The following is a 19,034-nucleotide window of genomic DNA, read 5'->3' as shown; positions in this document are numbered from 1 at the left end:
GAGGCTGAAAGAACACCAGCACGACGGGACCCCAAGAAGAAATCACCAAGGCACATAATAGTTAAACTATCCAACTTTGAGGAAAAGGAGAAAATCATGAGAGCAGCTAGGGCAAAAAAAGAAATCACATATAAAGGTCACCACATAAGGATATGTTCAGACCTATCAACAGAAACTATGAAAAAAAGGAGAGAGTGGAGTAACATATTCCAAAAGTTGAAGGGAAACAACGCAAATCCAAGAATACTCTACCCAGCCAAATTATCGATCAAGATCGATGGAGAAGTAAAAGTCTTCCCAGACAAGGAAAAACTCAAAAAATATGTTACAACAAACCCAGCGTTACAAAAGATCCTCGCCGACTCAGTATGGGCAGAAGAACAACACTCACCAAGCACAATAAGAGACCAGCACATAGAACAACTTCACCCAGACTACAACAAAGAGAAAACAGGCCCCAAGATAGCAATGGCTTAAGGATGGAAAGAAGTCAAGAATGAAACACACACAAAACACATACTAATGATAAAAGAAAGTAGGAAAACTCCCAACACAAAAGGTATAAAATGGCATCACAGAGTCCGCACATTGAGATAATAACCCTGAATATCAATGGCCTGAACTCAAGCATTAAAAGACTGAGACTAGCAGAATGGCTTAGAAAACACAACCCATCAATTTGCTGCCTACAGAAGACACATCTCAAGGCTACAGACAAAAATAGGCTGAGAATCAAAGGCTGGAGAAGGACCTACCAAGCAAACAGCAATACAAAAAAAGCAGGGGTTACAATCCTTATCTCGGATAAAATTGACCTCAAAGAGCAAACCATAAAAAGAGATAAGGAGGGACACTATATAATGCTCAAGGGAATCATAGACAATGAACCACTAAGCATTGTAAACATATATTCCCCGAATGAGAGACCAGCTCAATACGTCAACCAAACACTCCAAAAGATTAAGAAAGAAATCACAGACTCGACAATTATAGTGGGCGACTTCAACACACCACTCACTGAGAAAGATAGATCACAGGGAAAGAAACTCAACAAGGAGACTAGAGAGCTAAACTCCACAATTAGGCAATTTGACCTAATAGATATTTACAAAGCTTTTCATCCAAATATAAAAAATTTCACATTCTTTTCAAGTCCCCATGGCACATATTCGAAGATAGACCACATGCTGGGGCATAAGGCAAATCTACATAAATTTAAGCACATTGAAATAATACAGACCTCTCTCTCTGACCACTGTGCCATAAGACTGGAAATCAACAAAAGGAAGACAAAGAAAATAAGAGCAAATAATTGGAGAATGAATAACTCTCTACTGCAGAAGGAGTGCATACTGGTGCAGATCAGAGATGAAATCAGGAAATTTCTAGAAACCAACAAAAATGAGCACACGACGTACCAAAACTTATGGGACACAGCAAAGGCAGTCATCAGAGGAAGGTTCATAGCAATACAAGCACACCTAAGAAAGGAAGAGAGAATCATGATGGATACGCTGACACAAAGTTTACAAAAACTAGAGCAGAGTCAGCAGGACAACCCTACTAATAGCAAAAGAAAAGAAATTATAAAAATCAGGGCTGAGATTCAGGAGAGGGAAAATAAAAAAACTATGGAAAAAATTAATATCGCTAAAAGTTGGTTCTTTGAAAGGATAAACAGGATCGATAGACCATTGGCAAACCTAACCAAAGAAAGGAGGGAACAAATCTCAATAGCAAGAATAAGGGATGAAAGAGGGGTCATTACAACAGACCCTAATGAAATCAAAAGGATAGTTACACAGTACTATGAAGGATTGTACTCCAATGAATTCAACAATTTGGAAGACATGGACAAATTCCTGGAAAAACAATCCCTCCCTAGACTATCCTCGGCGGACATCAAGAATCTCAACAGACCCATAGCAATAGAAAAAATAGAAAAGGTTATCAAGGGATTACCAACAAAAAAATCCCCTGGACCAGATGGCTACACTGGAGAATTCTACCAAGCATTCAGGGAAGAACTAATACCAATCCTACACAAACTTTTCCAGAACATAGAAAAAGATGGCAAACTCCTAAACTCCTTCTATGAAGCTAGTATAACTCTGATACCCAAATCGGGCAAGGATCCCACAAGAATCGAGAACTACAGACCGATATCCCTAATGAACATTGATGCAAAAATCCTTAACAAAATACTAGCCAACAGAATACAAAAGTATATAAAACAAATAATTCACCATGACCAAGTGGGATTCATACCAGGGATGCAGGGATGGTTCAACATACGAAAGACCATTAGTATTATTCATCACATTGACATGAAAAAGTATAAGAATCACATGATTATATAAATAGATGCAGAAAAAGCATTCGACAACATCCAACACCAATTCCTGTTTAAGACACTAGCGAAGATAGGAATGGAAGGAAAGTTCCTCAAGACAATACAAGCTATATATGAAAAACCAACAGCCAAAGTCATAGTCAATGGAGAAATGACTAACACAATCCCACTGAAAAAGGGAACCAGACAAGGATGGCCCTTGTCCCCACTCCTATTTAATATCGTGCTGGAGGTTTTAGCTAACAGCATAAGGCAAAGAAGTGACATCAAAGGTATACGTCTGGGGAAGGAAGAGGTGAAACTATCGTTATTTGCAGATGATATGATTCTATATATGGAAAATCCCAAAAATTCCACAAGGGGAGTACTGGAAGCAATAGAGGAGTTTGGCAGAGTGGCAGGATACAAGATCAACAAACAGAAGTCTATCGGACTGTTATACACATCAGATAAGACCACAGAAGAAGAGATCAAAAAGGTGGTACCCTTCACAATAGCCAAACACAAATTAAAATATCTAGGGATACACCTGACTAAAAAAACAAAAGATCTATATAGGGAAAACTATAGAACACTATTACAAAAAACCAAGAGCGACCTCAACAAATGGAAGAATATGCCATGCTCTTGGATTGGGAGACTTAATATAGTTAAGATGTCAGTTCTGCCAAAAGCACTATATAAGTTTAATGCCATCCCGATACAATTACCATCATCTTTCTTCAAAGAAATGGAAAAACTGATTACCAACTTCATATGGAGAGGGAAGAAGCCCAGAATTAGCAGAGAACTCCTCAAGAAGAAGGACACCGTGGGAGGGCTTGCTTTACCTGACTTTGGCACATACTATGCAGCCACAGTTCTCAAAACTGCATGATATTGGTACAATGACAGATACTCAGACCAATGGAAGAGAACTGAAAACCCAGAAATAAAAGCATCAGCATACACACAGCTGATCTTTGATAAGGGCCCCAAATATATCAAATGGGAAGCCAATGCCCTCTTTAACAAGTGGTGCTGGAAAAAATGGATATCCACATGCAGAAAAATGAAGCAAGACCCTTATCTCACTCCATGCACAAGAATAAACTCAAGGTGGATCACAGACCTTGAAGTTAAACCCCAAACTATTAGGGCCATCAATGAGGGAATTGGGACCAACTTGAGAACTTTGGCGCAGGGAATACACAGGCTATCAGAAATAGGGAAGGACACAAACACAGAGGAGGCACAAATTGACAAATGGGATATACTGAAGATAAAACACATGTGTACATCTAAAGAATTCACCAAGAGAGTAATAAGGGATTCCACAGACTGGGAAAACATCTTTAGCAATGACACATCAGACAAAGGTCTTATTACTAAAATCTACAATACTCTGCTAGCTTCCAAAAAGAAAAAAACCAATAGCCCACTTGAAAGGTGGGCAAAGGACTTGAACAGAAATTTTACAGGGACAGAAATCCGAATGGCCAACAAACATATGAGAAAATGTTCCCGATCTTTAGCCATAAGAGAAATGCAAATTAAAACAACAATGAGGTACCACCTGACACGCTCAAAGGTAGCCGAATTCAAAAAATCAGAAAGCAACAAGTGTTGGAGGGGCTGTGGGGAGACAGGAACTCTCATCCACTGCTGGTGGGCCTGTAAATATGTACAGCCACTATGGAAATCAATCTGGCGATACCTAAAACAGATGGAAATAGAGTTACCATATGACCCAGCAATTCCCCTACTGGGCATATACCCAGAAGAGGCAAGAAACAAACCAAGACCAGACATCTGTGCTCCAATGTTCATTGCGGCACAGTTCACAATTGCAAGGAGTTGGAAGCAACCCAAATTTCCATCAACTGACGATTGGATTAAAAAACTGTGGTATATACATACAATGGAGTACTACGCATCACTAAAAAGCAGTGATGAACGTATGAGGCACATAGCGGCATGGGAAGAACTGGAGGAAATCATGCTAAGCGAAGTAAGTCAGGCACAAAAGGACAAGTACAACATGAGCCCACTGAGGTAAGTATTAAAAAAATTTTTTTTTAATTAAAAAAAATTTTTTTAAATTATTTTTTAATGCAAAAGTGGCACAGGGGCAAAAGCTACTGTATGCAAACACTTCTGGGGTGAAGACTGTGTAGTATGGCAGAGACCGGATCAAAACCAGGGATGCACATGGTAGACAACAGTGTAGGAGGTGGGGAAAGGAAAATAAAAGGATGAATATAAGGAAGAAAAGGGAAGTGGGGACATGGGGCACTAATCCACCCAAGGGGAGGGTATTGTTTATATCTCCACAGGGAAAGTGGGACCAGACTTCAGGCCTGTGCCGCAAGGTGTGAATGCAATATCCCGGCGTGGAGTAGGGCCCAGCACCAAAAATTAAGTGGATTCCTGCCCCTCCCCCGAAAAGAATTTGTTTCAAAGGATGACATTGATTCTGCAGCTCCGGGAGATGGACATATCTGATCAGAGCACACGGGAACAAATGAAGTGGCAGGAGGAGACAGTAGAACACAGCCTGGCCCACGAGGCCGTGAGGATGATGTTCCTGAGTAGAGCAGCCAGTCCACAGAGAGAACAACATGGCTGGCCCCACTATGAGACATGATGCCCCTCAGTGACTAAGGGCGATACAGGGGACAGCACCAGAGACACAGTGTGGGAATTGCACCTGACCTGATCCCACCACACCGAGGCAAAGCACTGGGGGAGTGGAGTGGAACAGCAAGGGAATGGAGTGGCAAGGTCCCCAGGGAATGCTGAAAGTGGACTTTGGGGCCAGGGCATGGTGCCCCAACAGACTGGACTGGAAAATGCTCCTAAGGGCCAGCAAACAATCCTTGAACGAACTACAAGCCTTTGTTTTGTGAAGTGTTTTGTTCTTTGTCAGTGGTTTGTTTTTGTTGTTTTATTGTCTGGTTGTATACTGTTGCTTTGTTTTCCTCTGTCTTGTTTTCGTGCATGTTAGTGTCTCCACAGGTCTGTCTGAATAGGACAGGCTGGATGAACTATCTGGAGGAAAAACAATAGGACAGACAGTTCCGGGGGGACAGACAGATCCGGGTGGGGGAGGGGGAGGAGGGTAAGGAAGTGGTGTTAATAAGCACAGGGACAAGGGAACAACATGGGACCCAAAATGGTAGTGAGGGGGGAGAGACAGGCCTGATGGGGAACGATCAAGGGTAAGGTTGCGTAGAGAAGAGGTATAGCTGTAGCCCAGGTGGGGTCGGAGCATGGTGGTGGGGCAGGAGGAAGGTCAAGGGAGAGGGCGGAAGGAGCTGGGAGTCAAGGGGCATTTATGGAGGTCTAGACAAAGACGTGTACATGCAAACATATATATGAGGATGGGGAAATAGATCTAATTGTGTACATTTATAGGTTTAATATTAAGGTGGCGGAAGGACCTTGGGCCTCTACTCAAGCACTCCCTCAATGCATGAATACTTTCGTTTATTAAATTGGTACTCTATGATGTTCACTCTCCCGACACAACTGCTGAAGCCAAAGTGGGTGAACAAGTAAATGTGGTGAAGAAAGCTGATGGTGCCCAGCTATCAAAAGAGATAGTGACTGCGGTCTTAAAGGCTTGAAGATAAACAAGCGGCCATCTAGCTCAGAAGCAACAAAGCCCACATGGAAGAACACACCAGCCTGAGTGAGCGAGTGATCCCAAAGGGATCAGTTATCAGGCATCAAAGAACAAAAAATCATCATATCATTGGCTGCACACCTCCATGATAGGATCGCTGAGGACAAATGGGTGCATAAGCAAATGTGGCGAAGAAGGCTGATAGTGCCCGGCTATCAAAAGAGATAGTGTCTGGGGTCTTAAAGGCTTGAAGATAAACAAGTGGCCATCTAGCTCAGAAGCAAAAAAGCCCACATGGAAGAAGCACACCAGCCAGTGAGATCATGAGGTGCCAAATGGACCAGGTATAAGGCATCATGCAAAAAAAAAAGAATATGTGTGTGTGTGTGTGTATATATATATATATATATATATATATATATATATACACACCACATTGAATGAAGGGGGAAGTGCAGAGTGGAGACCCAAGGCCCAAGTGTCGGCCAATGGAGATCCCCTCATAGAGGGGTTTAGGAGAGGAGAGGGGTCAGTCAGGTGCAAGGCAGTACCGACGAAGAGCACAGCTTTCCCCCAGATCCTGGATGCTTCCTCCCCCCAACTACCATGATCCAAATTCTACCTTGCAGGGCTGGATAGGGTAGAGGTTGTACACTGGTACATATGAGGGCTGGAGGCACAGGGAATCCAGGGTGGATGATACCTTCAGGACCAAGGGTGTGAGGGGCGGTGCTGGGAGAGTGTAGGGTGAGAGGGTTGGAAAGGGGGAACTGATTACAGGGATCCACATGTGACCTCCTCCCTGGGAGATGAATGGCAGAGAAGGGGGGGAAGGGAGACTCCGGATAGAGCAAGATATGACAAAATCACGATGTATAAATTACAAAGGGCACATGAGGGAGGGGGGAGTGGGGAGGGAGGGGAAAAAAAGAGGACCTGATGCAAAGGGCTTAAGTGGAGAGCAAATGCTTTGAGAATGATTGGGGCGGGGAATGTATGGATGTGCTTTATACAATTGATGTATGTATATGTATGGATTGTGATAAGAGTTGTGAGTCCCTAATAAAATGTAAAAGAAGAAAAGGGAAAAAAAAAGAAAAGAAAATGATTTGGGCAAAGAATGTACAGATGTGCTTTATACAATTGATGTATGTATATGTATGGATTGTGATAAGAGTTGTATGAGTCCCTAATAAAATGTAAAAGAAGAAAAGGGGAAAAAAAAGAAAAGAAAATGATTTGGGCAAAGAATGTACAGATGTGCTTTATACAGTTGATGTATGTATATGTATGGACTGTGATAAGAGTTGTATGTGCCCCTAATAAAACGTTTTAAAAAAAAGAAATCAGAACCACAATCTTTTATTTTCTTTTTATATTGTCTTCGTTATTGTTGGTTTGCCTACCTATATAAGATAGGCATGGGAAGCAAGTCCAAGGAGAAAGCAAAGGGACCACCGGTTCTGGAGGGACTTGGGGAGAGGAGGAGGTGGGGAAGGGAGCAGTGAACAAACAATGCCCTAGACAGGGGAATGAGTACAAAATTAAAATCAACAACTAGGAGGATGTAGAGATCCTGGGAGTGGTGGAGCAACAGCAATCTAGCTGAAAGGAATTACTAAGAGGCAGAGGAAGAGCAAGAGTGATGGAGCATGATGGAAAAAAGGTCAAAGGAAACAGAGGAATGATCTAGGAAGCAAAGCTATGGATAGAGGTATAAACATAGGTATATACATATGTAATATATTAATTCATAAAAATAGAGGCATTGGCCTATGTATATGCATTTATAGGGCAAAACACTGAGGGAATGGATGGACTTTGGGCCTCTGCTGAATCCCTCACTCAACACAAGAACACTTTGTTCTAACAACCTGGTATTCTGTGATGTGCACCCTCCCAACACAATCGCTGAAGACAAATGAGTGCATAATCAAATGTGGTGAAGAAAGATGATGGTGACTGGCTATCAAAAGATATAGTGTCTGGGGTCTTAACGGTTTAAAGCTAAACAAGTGGCCATGTAGCTCAGAAGCAACAAGCCCACATGGAAGAAGCACACAAGGCTATGTGATAATGAGGTGTTGATAGGATCAGGAAAGAGACATCTGAAGACCAAAACCAAACAAATCAAAACTATATTGCTGAGAACAGAGACCCAAAACGTATGTGTATACAATAGGACATTCTCTCACAAAAAGGGTCTCAAGGAAGGGATGAGTCAACCAGGGCACAATATAGCACCAGTAAAACACACAGTAATCCTCTGGTTCCTTGAGGCTTCCTCACCCCCCACTATCATGACCCCAGTCCTGCCTTCCACTTTGGGCTAGACGGGAGCCTGTATACTGGTACAGATAAGGGCTCACAACACACAGAATCCAGGTCATATAAACCCCTCAGGAACAGAAATGGGAGTAGGGATACCAGGATTGTATGGGTAAGGGAGATGTGGGGGGGAGAAAGGGGGAACTAATCAATCGCTATAATCTACACATAACTACCCACCCACCCCAGGGGAACGAACAACAGAAACCACAGGGAAAGGGAGACAGCGGTCAGTGTAAGTTATGAAAATAATAATAATTTATATTTTATCAAGGTCACAAGGGTGGGAAGGGGGTAGTGTGGAGGGTGGAAAAAAAAGAGGAGCTGATGCCAAGGGCTGAAATAGAAAGTAAACGTTTAGAAAATGATGATGGTAACTATGTACAAAAATTCTTGATACAATTGATGTATGGATTGTTACAAGAACTGTAAGAGCCCCATTAAAGTGATCTAAAAAAAAGAGAAAGAAATCAGAGCCATAATACCAGTAGATGTATGCAAGCTCATGTTCATTATAGCATTATTTACAATAGAAAAAGATAGAAACAACCTAATTGCCTAGAAATGGGAATTGTGCAATTCACTCATAATATCTTATGGGAATTTGGGGCCTAATACAAAGCTGAAATGAATGACAGGGTGTCACCCTGTGGTTGCTTGGCATTTTTTCTCTATATGTTATATGTTTGCTTACACAAGGGAATGAAAGTGTAGGATTTCATCAAAACTATAACAAGTTTTATGAAATGAATATATAAATATTACAAGCATAATTCCGCCTAATTTCTGATCCCTATGGAAGGAATTGATATTACTATGGGTGTTTAGAACATGCTGTTGTCCAGAGGAACATTAAAAAGAGTAAGGAATGTAAATGTGTGTTTTGTACAAAGGGTGACCGCCCCGCTTCCCACTTTAGAGAAAACCCTGATTACAAGTGCCATTTTTAAAACTGATTCACCAAACCTGACAAAAAAATTAGATATCAGTTCTGCTGAACTTGTGCAAACCTGCTGAATCCCACCGCTGATTTTATTTCTCTAGGATATGTACCAAGTATAAGAATTGATAGGTCATATGGTACTTCCATTCCCAATATTTTAGAAAACGTTATACCATTAAAATGTTCTTTTGATGATGAGTATTACGCGATTCCTTTTGAATTTGTCTTTCTTGCTATAGTAAAGCATATGATTGTCCTATTTAAATTGGGTAATACCAGTTCATTTCAGCTCATAGCACCAAGGACAACCATCTCTGTGTTCTGTTTCTTTTTGTAGACTTCCAATTCTGACTCGTGTTTGCAGAGTAGAATTACTGCAGAAGGTTCTCAAGGCTGTGACCTTCAGAAACAGACTTTCAGACCTCTTTTCCAAAAATAACTCTAAACCAAACAAAAGACAAAAAGAACCAAACCCACAGTACCGTTGAGTCAATTCTAACCTGAAGAACAACAGTGTAGAAGAGCTCCTTCATGTTCAGAAGGCATATGTCTTTAAGGGGCCAGACCGCCTCATCTTTCCCTTCTGGAATACCTGTGTGTGGTGGTCAGTCTATCATGTCAGTCTTTGCATCACCCAAAAACTAAATGAGGATTGATTGCTTAGAACATCTGCTTGTGATGACCAACAGTCTGGAAGTAGTAATGATGGATAGTTAAATGACACTATGAATGCACTTAAAAGACAGAGCAAAATCCATTGCCATTGTGTTGATTCCAACTCCCAGCACCTCTGTCCCCACAAAAAAAAACACCCAAAAACACATAACAGAGAACAATCATAGGGTTTCCAAGTTGTAAATGTTTACAGAAGTATGCCATCATATCTTTTTCTTTCAGCAACTGGGAGATTCAAGTCACTTACTATAGTGAAACTTCAGATTTATACTGCATTAAAAAGAAAAACAGAGTTTATTTAAAAATAAAGCATTTCATGAAATGAGGAGATCCACAGCAATAGAGACAAGATGTTAGCAAGTGTTTAAACTGCAGATTTATTTATAAATAAATAAACTATATAGAGACCAGTTTTTGTCCCACGCAACAAATAAAGGCAGTCACAGAGAGGATGGGGAAGCATGGTAAAAAGTTACAAAAGTCTGTTGCTAAATATCAAGCATTTAACAACAGCTAGTTTAGTTTCTGTATATACTGTATATGCTGAAAAACTGGGGTTCGGCATATACCCGGGTCAACCGGACTAGCGTCTGTTATCTTGCGGGTGATTGCCATTCCTCTGCTGTTCATTCAAAGCCCTGCTGACACTGCAGGGCTTTTAATGCTTGTTTACTTACATCTAACCAATCAGAGCCGTCCTATGACTTGGCGGCTCCAATTCGTAGAAGCACCTGTAGTGATTCACTTATACAGGCAGCTGAACTGGTAAGGATGTGTCTGTGGCTGCGCTCCCTCTCTCCCCTCTGGTCTCTGTGTTAATTCACATCCTGCATCCCTTGTCCGGACAGACTTCCCCCCTCCTCCCTGGTAACACATCCTGGCGGATGGGGTGGGGGTGGGGGTGATTACCATGAAAGTTCTTTTTCAAAGTCTTGTTTTTTTATCCTATTAGAAATGGATACTCTTGAACCAAAATGCCAGTCATATGAGGCTGGTTTCCAAATGAAGGTTGTGTCAAGAGCAGAAGAGAGCAATAACAGTATTGCAAGTAGGGAATTCTGTGTTGATGAAAAGCAAGTGTGAGGGAGTGGCGGAAAATGAAGGCTGATTTGGAACAGATTCCAAAAGCTAAAAAAGCTCGTCGTGGTTTAACGTCTTTTTATGGGGCTCTAGAGAGTGAATTGCATAAATGGATTATGGAGTGTCATCAAAATGGTTACTACTTAACATGCATGGGAATCCGCATATGTGCTCTACAAATAGCTAAGGACGACCAATATAAAGCACCAGGCATTGAAAAATTGCTGCGTCAGCAGGATGGTGTACCCGCTTCATGAATAGGTTTGGCCTACTATGTTTGAGACAAAAAACAAAGATTTCCCAGAAATTGCCACAAGACAGTTGTCATTCCAATCATTTATTATAAAACAAAGAAGGATTTATAATATGACCTGGCCGATATTGGGAATATGGATGAAACTGCCATGACTTTTGATCTTCCAAGCAACAGAACTGTGGCAAGTTTAGGAGAAAAAACCATTTTCCTCAAAACCACAGGAAATGAAAAAACAAAACAAAACACTTTACAGTTGTTCTATCATGTTTGGCTAATGGAACTAAGCTGCGTCCTGTCATTATTTTTAACAGAAAGACCTTGCCTCAAAAGATCAATTTCCCACCAAGAATTACTGTGCGTGCACATGTTAAAGGTTGGATGGATGAAGACGGAACAAAAAAAATGACTGGAAGAAACTTAGACCCAACGACCAGGAGCAGCCTTAAAGAAAAAGCCATCGTTACTTATTGGGGATATGTTCAGAGCCCACCTGTTGGACGACATAAAAAAATTGGCAAAATCTAGTAAAGTTACTTTAGCCATTATTCCAGGTGGCCTTACATCTGTACTGCAGCCTCTGGATGTATCTTTGAATAAGCCTTTTAAAGACCATGTGCAAAGGATGTGGCATGAATGGATGTCATCTGGTCAAGCCCGGCTAACAAAAGGAGGAAATCTCATGAAGCCTGACATAGAGTTAATAGCAAAGTGGGTTCGAGATGCATGGGAAGACATTCCAGAAGACATGGTGTGACGTGCCTTCCAGAAATGTAGTATTAGTAATGCTATGGATGGCAGTGAAGACTGTGCTTTGTATGAAAATGACAGCAGTGATGGTGATGACGGCGATGTCAGTGAGGACAGCTTCTATGATGATGTCACACCAGCTGAAGCTCTGCATTGAGATATGGATGATGATGATGAACCCAGTTTTGAAGGATTTTAACTCTGTACATTTTAGCTTGGTTGCTGAATGAGCTCAGGGAATAATACTCTTAAGGTATCATTGTTGATACCTTATTGTTTTTGTTGAACCTATTTTCCACTTACTGTGCTGACTTACTAATGTTAAATGACTTGTTGACCTTTTATTTATGTTTTTAATTTAAAATAAATATTGAAATACGTTACCCCACTGATGTTTCAATTTTTAGTAATTTTATGTTCATTTCTTTTGATTATTGAAACTTACCAATAGTTTCTGCATTTTCCACCCTAGGCTTATATTCGAGTCAATCAGTTTTTCTGGTTTCCTAGGTAATAAATAGGTATCTTGGCTTATACTTGGGTCGGCTTATATTTGAATATACACGGTATTATATTCTGAGATTGTTACATCCTAACCTTTATTGAACAAGGGATTCTGTCAAGAATAGAGTCACAGTCATATCTGCCTCTCCCCTTGCACATTTTGTGACATAATCTAGTTACAAGTTTACTAAGAGGTAGCAGAAAGGGAGTGGAAGATTCCAGTGAGTGAGCATCAGGACACAGTTAATTGGCATTTGCCTGATCTTTTAAAAGTTATGGACTTCATTTTAGTATTATCAAGTCTAATCCTATTTCCTAACCTCTGGGGACATACCTGGGTAAAGCATTCTTTTCAGAATAAGCAGAGTAAACATATTTACCAGACACTTTCCTAGAAAAATTCCTCTCCAAGCCAGAATCTTGCTGTCTTTGTATCAGAGTACACTTTGACAAAAAGGCTGAATTGTTTCTTCAGAGCAGTGTTAAGTAAAGATTTCTGCTTAATTCAGATGGAGTTTTAATTTAGACATGACATCACTCACTTCAGTTATGCCTATATCTCAATTTTAATTTTTATGGTCTGCATACATGTCAATCAGCTCATGTTAATTGAGAAGGATGGAAAGGCTTATCCTACTAGGAGGCGATCCTTGAAGACTGAGTGGTGTTCATTTTTAGGAGAAAAGATGAAAGGCAAAAGGGTTTTCTGTAAAAAGAGAAAAACAGTGTTATGTATGCAAAGCACAGGCAAAGGTCTTGTCTGTAGAGAAGAACAGTTTGAGGAAAGAGTGTTGGGTGAATGTTTCAAAAGACAATGCTGGATGAATAAATTTGGGCCAAGCTATCACTGGGCGGGACTGAAAAGACAAACAAAACAACAAATCCAAACTCACTACCATGAAGGAGATTTCAGCGCGCAGGGACTCTACAGGGCAGAGTAGAACTACCCCGGGGGTTTCTGTGACGGTAAATCTTTATGGGAGCAGAACCCTCATATTTCTCCTACAGAGCAGCTCATGGTTTCCTAATACTAAACTGCTGAATTTCTGGCTCTGTAGTGAGCAGCCCCATGTGTACCACAGCATCAAGCAAACCAGGTGTCTGGGCCACACAACATAGAGAGGTCCTGACTCTTGGGTTACTGCAAGTTCAGACACAAAACAAAACCCACCACATTTTTTGCCATCAAGTTAATTCTGACTCATAGTGACTGGTAGTACATAGTGGAACTGCCCCTCTGGCTTCCCATCGCTTTAAATCTTCGTAGGCGTGGAAAACCTCATCTTTCTCCTGCGAAGAGGCTGGTGAGTTCAAACTGCTGAACTTTGGGTTAGTACTCAATTCATAGCCCACTATGCAACCAGTGCTCCTCTCTGCAAGTGCAGGGTTCCTAGATTCTTTCCACTCAAGGAAACACACTTAGTTCATTTTAAGCCTTTGTTCAGACAAAGGGTACTTGGGACAAGGAGGAGTCACTGAAAAATTATGTGATTGGATTTCTGTTTCAAAGAGTTTAGTTTAGAAATATGACAATGGACTAGAAGAGCTTCTGGTGTCAGAATGAAATGCTAGGGAACTAGGAATGTCAGGTGATAGAGAAGAGCTGTGCAAAGGAGACTTCCCAGGTGTCATCATCCGCAGTCAGTTGGCAAGTCTGGTGGTTTTATCTCCTAAGTGGTTCATATAACCATCCCCACTATGGTTGCCTTAATTGCCTAGATTCTGCGATAGCCCCTGCTCTATTCCTGTAACTGCCATCCAAATAATCTTTCTAAATCTCATATGTTGCTCCCCCCCCCCCCTCCAAATTCTGTATGCATCTCGAGTATGTGAGCTTTGCTCAGCAGACACAGTTACTCATGATCTGCCCTGTCTAGGCTTCCCCTTTAACCCCTGCTTGGAACTTCTGTTCGAATAATGCAGACAACTGGTAGGTTTCCCAGTCGGTGGTCTCTTGCATTAGCGTGCCATTGCATATACTGTGTTCCTCTTGCCTAAAATGATCTTCCTACTCAATCACAAATCTAACTTAGACTAGCTTTACAGTAGGTTTTGAGGCTGGGGAGTGTGAGGCTTTGTATTTTATTCTTGCTTATATGGTGTCTCTTTCCTTCTCATATAAAGTTGGTGATTAGTTTTTCCCTTCTTTAAAGAATGATGATGGAATCTATTTGGGGATTGCATTGTCTCTGTAGATCCATTTAGGTAATGTTGACGTTTTTTTATATGCCTGTCTCCCTTGAGCATAGGACAGTCTTCCATTTTGTATAACTTTTTGGTTTATTGTAGGAGTGTTTTGTCCTTTTCTTTGACTAGGTCTTTGTATGTCTGGTTAGATTTATTACTAAGTATTCCATCTTTTGGGCGCTTATTATAAATGGCATTGTTTGATTGACTTCCTTTTCAGAGTTCTCTTTGGGAATGCAGAGGAATCCAGATGGTTTTAGTACATTGATCCTGTGCCCTGACACTTTGCGGAATCTTTCTATTTGTTCCAGTAGTTTCCTTGCGTCTCTGAAATTTTCTATGTGTTGTACCATATCATTTGCAAATAGAGATCATTTGACTTTTTACTTTTTGCCAATTTGGATGCCTTTTATTTCTTTTTCTTGTCTTGTTGCTCTAGCTAGTACTTCCAATACAATATTGAATAAAACAAAAAATCAATCCGCTAGCCATTAAATATAGTGATCATATATATAGGACAGAGTAGAACTACTTAGAATTTCTAAGACTGAAAATCTTAACAGAAACAAATAACCTCATCTTTCTCCTACAGAGTGATACTTAGCTCTTGGAACCAACAGGGCCTCACAATATTAAGTAAGAGTGATGATAAAAAATGACAACCAAAAAAAAACCCCAAACATTTTGCTGGTTCCTATCCACACAGGAATATTTTAAGTTTTCTGTATTGAGAATGTTGGTCATTGGAGTTGTGTAGATAACCTTAATTATGATGAGCAATGTCGCTTTTATTCCTATTTTGCTAGGCACTTTTAACAAAAAAATGGATGTTGGATATTGTCCAATGCATTTTCTGTACCCATTTCTATAGAGCACATGCTTATTTTTGTTTGTTTGTTTTATGTGGTTGATTATATTGTTTTTATAATGCTGAATCATCCTTGCAAACTGGTATGTGTTGCCCTTGGTTATGATGTATTGTTATTGGAATATATTGGCTAGAATTTTTATGAGAATTTTTTCATCGATATTCATGAGAGATGTTGGTCTATATTTTTCTTTTTAATGGTTTCCTTGCCTGGTTTTGGTATCAGGGTTATGCTTGCTTCATTGAATGGATTTGTGAGTGTTCTAGCCTATGTTCTGGAAGAGTTTTAATGGAATTGGTTCTACATCAGACATTAGTGATTATCTTAAAAGTTTGTGAGTGGTCATCTAAGTTGCAACTATTAGTTTCTCCCTATCTTGAACAAAGAAGAGTGAAAACAATCAAGGACACAGAACTAATTAGTCAAAAAGGACTAATGGACCATGTGAAATCCAGCTTCCAAGACCCAGACCACTGAGGAAGTGGGTGATGATGGGCTAGCACAGTTGATGGCTCTCAGCAGCATCACAATGGTAACTTCCAGTTCAAGTATGAGAAAACCGCGGGACAAAACTCAAAATCATATGCTCACCTTCCCGGCACAATCACGGAAGGCAAAATGGGTGCATAAGCAAATGTGGTGAAGAAAGTTGATGATGCCCAGCTATCAAAAGAGATAGTGTCTGGGATCTTAAAAGCTTGAAGATAAACAAGTGGCCATCTAGCTCAGAAGTAACAAAGCCCACATGGAAGAAGCACACCAGCCTGTGTGAGCTCAAGGTCTCCATGGGATCAGGGAGCAGGCATCTAAGACCCAGAACAAAATCATACCCAATGCGAATGGGAGTGGTGGCACAGAGTGGAGATTTAATGCCCATCTGTAGACACTTGGGCATTCCCTCTCAGAGGGGTCACAGGGAAGAGATGAGCCAGTCAGGGTGCAATATAGCGCCAATGAAACACACAACTTTCCTCTAGTTCTTGGTGCTTCCTTCTCTCCCTCTCATGACCTCAATTCTACCTTACATGCACTACTATAGATAAGACCAGAGCATGCACACTGCTACAGATAAGAGCCATACACACAGGGAATCCAGGATAGATAAACCCCTCAGGGCCAACAATGAGAGTAGAGATATCAGGAGGATTAGCGGAGGGTGGAGGGAGAAAGGGGGAATCGATCACGAGGATCAACCTATAACCCACCTCCTAGGGGGATGAATAACAGAAAAGTGGGTGAGGGGCAACAGAGGACTATGTAAGATATGAAAATGATAATCTATAACTTATCAAGGATTCATGAGGGTGGGAGGGTGGGGGAGGCAGGGGAAAGAAATGGAGAGCTGTTATCAGGGGCTCAAGTGGGAAGCTAATGCTTTGAAAATGATGATGGTGGCATATGTGCAAATGTCCTTGACACACTGGACGAATGTATGGATTGTGATACGAGATGTAAGAGCCCCCAATAAAAGTAAGGAAAAACTTAAAATCATTTAAAAAATCCCAGGCTTACTTGTCTGATTGAATCTAGGGAACCTCTGAAACCATATTCCTCAGGCGCTTTTCAAGCCTGGAATTGACTTCACCTCTGGGTTTCACCTTCCAGCCAAATAATAGACTAGTCTAGCAGGTAGACAATGATGCCAAGGAGGTGTTTTGTTCCTTACAACAATCAAACATGCACGATCAAAAGGGCAGTATTTTCCCATGGATAAAGCTTAGCAGGCAGGAAGGGGAACAGAAGAATAAATGGCGAGAGGAAATGGGAAGAAGCATAGGGTAGCACTTCAGGATGTGCTCTCAGCAGTGGGTTCTTAAATATGACACCAGAAACAGAGCAACAAAAGACACACTGGATCATTAAACTTCATTAAAAGGAAGAACGTTTGTGCATCAAAGAACATTAGTAGGGTTTTTGTGGCTGCTGTCCAGGCTTCTGTCCATTCTGTGGTGGGAAGCGCCTTCCCCACAGGCTATCCATGCGAGCCTGATTAAGAAAAACAATTTCCTCTACCTAAGCCATGGTATATCAGGTATACAAAAATACAGCCTGGGGAAACAGTCTTCAGGAGAGCCTGGAGGAACTCAGTCTCAACAGAGCATCCCCCACCTTGCCCTTCAAGTTCTTCCTGAGTTTGATAAGGCTATAAATTAAGCCTTGGCTCAGAGGGTCAGGAACAGAGCCAGTTCCCGGGGCTTTCTCTATATATACAGATTCTCCTATAATGTTTAGATTTTTGTTTTGCCTGATGTTGAAGTCAGAGAGGTGATAGCTTATTCAGGTAGATAAAGTGAAAATGGTAGCCTGTGGTGGTAAAAATGCCAGTTCCAATACTACAGAATGAACAAGGAAAAAAATGGCCTGTTTATGCCATCTTCTGTTGTCATTCATCACTTTTGAACAGAAGCATTGAACTTTTAAAACTTATTCTAGCAATGCAGATGCAGAATTGATTACACTGTGCTGTGCTCACAAAGAATTTTATAACCCTGTAGCCTCTTACATTACCTTTATTATACAACATGGGAACACAAGACTTTTAAAAATGACAAATCAGAAGTTGTTGACTTCCTATAAGCATTCTGTAATAAACTCATTTTAAAACATAAAAAGAGCTTTATCACCCACCCTAACTTAAAAATAAAAATACACATAAAAAAAACAACAACAGATGCTGGAGAAAGTATAAAGAGATTGTATTCCTTGCACATTGCTGGTAGGCTTGTAAATATGTACAACTATTGTGGAAAGCAATATGGCACTACCTAAAGTGACAGGAAATAGAAATACCATATGACCCAGCAATACTCACTGGACATATACCCAAAAGAAATAAGAGACAGAACACAGACATATGCGGTCCCATGGTCATTACAGCATAGTTCACAATAGCAAGACACTGGTAACAGTCCAAATGTTCATCCCTAGAAGAATGGATAAGAAACTCTGGTGCATATACAGTGTAACCCTATGCATCCCTAAAAAAGTGATGAAATCATGGGATATCTCAGGACATGGATGGACCTGGAAACCATTATGATGAGTGGAGTCAATCACAAAAGGACAAATATTGTGAGTCCACTACTCTAAGGATATACACCAAGATAAAGGCAGGTTTCTGCTCCCAGGCCATGCAAACCTTGAAGTCAGTCTGCCAGGCAACCAGGTAAAGAGCCTGCCTACTGCCCATGAACCACATATCACTCACAAAAGGACAAATATTGTGAGTCCACTACTCTAAGGATATACACCAAGATAAAGGCAGGTTTCTGCTCCCAGGCCATGCAAACCTTGAAGTCAGTCTGCCAGGCAACCAGGTAAAGAGCCTGCCTACTGCCCATGAACCACATATCACCCTTCTATGTGTATGGCTTAAAAGCCACTTCGACAGAAATCTCACCGCAGCTGGGGTCGGTTCTTCAAGATGTGGGAGATGGAGAAGACCATTAATTTACTGCCATACAATATTGTGCCAATCACCTCAA

General features: G+C 40.9%; 1 pseudogene; it reads left to right on the top strand.

Moving 5' to 3' along the window:
- The first annotated feature begins 17,569 nt into the window (after positions 1 to 17,569).
- LOC142436546 (transcription initiation factor IIA subunit 2 pseudogene) lies at positions 17,570 to 17,893 on the top strand (annotated as a pseudogene).
- Positions 17,894 to 19,034: the final 1,141 nt, after the last annotated feature.

Source organism: Tenrec ecaudatus, chromosome 1 (assembly GCF_050624435.1).
Source record: "Tenrec ecaudatus isolate mTenEca1 chromosome 1, mTenEca1.hap1, whole genome shotgun sequence".
Classification (NCBI taxonomy): domain Eukaryota; kingdom Metazoa; phylum Chordata; class Mammalia; order Afrosoricida; family Tenrecidae; genus Tenrec; species Tenrec ecaudatus.
Note: the sequence above shows the minus strand (reverse complement) of the source record. Positions and strands in the feature narration are given on the sequence as shown.